Here is a 1818-nt window from a genome sequence, read left to right on the forward strand (position 1 = left end):
CCTGTGTCAAACACAAATGGCGTGTCAGCAGCTAGCAGATTGCTTAGAGGTTTTGCGATTTTTGAAAAGTCCTTTATAAACCTCCTATAGAATCCTGCATGCCCCAGAAAGCTTCTGATCGCCTTAACATTGGCAGGTGGTGGTAATTTTTCAATTACCTCTATTTTTTGCTTGATCCACCTCTATTCCCTTGTTTGAGATTTTATGCCCAAGGACAATCCCCTCAGTCACCATGAAGTGACATTTTTCCCAGTTTAAAACTAGGTTGTTCTCTTGGCATCTTTTCAGAACAAGTTTCAGGTGATCAAGAATGAAAGTAGCACTCTTGTGCTCCTCCATTTCCAGCACAACAAAGTCAGCGGGAAAGGCGAATGGCCCAACCCTGACAATCATGTCTTCAATCACGCCTGATGGGTATTTAGTGGAGCCATCAGCAAGTTGGAGACATATCCGGGTCGGTTTAACTTCGTCAGTTAAGCCAAGCTTTCTGATAGTGGATGCAGGTATTAAGTTGATGCTTGCCCCAAGATCGCATAAGGCTATCTTGGTGCAATTACCTTCTAATATGCATGGTATCAGAAAACTCCCAGGGTCTTTAAGCTTTTCAGGAAAGCTCTTCAGAATGACTGCACTGCATTCTTCAGTGAGGAGAACTCTTTCTGTTTCTCTCCAATCCTTTTTATGACTCAAGATCTCTTTCATGAACTTGGCATAAAAAGGTATTTGCTCGAGTGCTTCTGCAAATGGAATCTTTATTTCAAGAGTCCTGAGATAATCTGCAAAGCGAGCAAATTGCTTATCCTGTTCCTCTTTCCGGAGTTTTTGAGGATAAGGTATCTTGGCTTTATATTCCTCAACCGTAGTTGCTGCAGGTTTATTGCCTACAGAAGTGGTTGAAGAAGCCATTTTAGAGGGATTGTTATCAGCATTTGTGTGTGTCTGATCCCTCACTGGCAATTGAGTGCCAGAGTTAGAAACTAGAGTGACGTTAGATGCCAACTCCTTGTCTGTTCCTGGCGTCTGAACGCCAGCATTGTGCCCATTTTGGGCGTTCAGCGCCAGATCTTGCTCAGTTTGGGCGTTCAACGCCAGATCCTTGCCCATTCCTAGCGTTGAACGCCAGTTTTGCCTGGTCTGGGCGTTCAGCGCCAGCCTTCCACCAATTTTCTGGCGTTTTAGTGCCAGAATTATTTTTCCCTGGGCTCTTACTGTCCTCAGGTGAATTTTGGGTGGTTTGCTCATTCCTTAGCTTTTTGTTGCCTTGAGGTGGGGTATTTAATGTTTTCCCACTTCTTAATTGAACAGCTTGGCATTCTTCTGTTATTTGTCTTGACAGCTGCTGCTTTGTTTGCTTAAACTACTCTTCCATATGTATATTAGCCATCCTTGTCTCTTGTAGTCTATCTTTGAATTCGGCTAATTGCTTTGTTAGGAAGTCCAATTGCTGATTGAATTCAGCAGCTTGTTTCACAGGACTGAGTTCAGCAGTTGCTGTTTTAACCTCTTCTTTCATGGAAGGGTCACTGCTTAGGTACAGATGCTGATTCCTGGCAACTGTATCAATGGGCTCTTGAGCCTCTTCAATTGTCTTTCTCATGTGGATAGATCCACCAGCTGAGTAATCTAGAGACATCTGAGCTCCTTCTGCAAGCCCATAGTGAAGATGTCTAACTGAACCCACTCTGAAAACATTTCAGAGGGGCATTTTCTTAGCATCTCTCTGTATCTCTCCCAGGCATCATAAAGAGATTCATTATCTCCTTGTTTAAAGCCTTGGATGTCCAGCCTTAGCTGTGTCATCCGTTTTGGGGGAAAGTA

This window comes from Arachis ipaensis, chromosome B05, assembly GCF_000816755.2.
Source record: "Arachis ipaensis cultivar K30076 chromosome B05, Araip1.1, whole genome shotgun sequence".
NCBI lineage: Eukaryota > Viridiplantae > Streptophyta > Magnoliopsida > Fabales > Fabaceae > Arachis > Arachis ipaensis.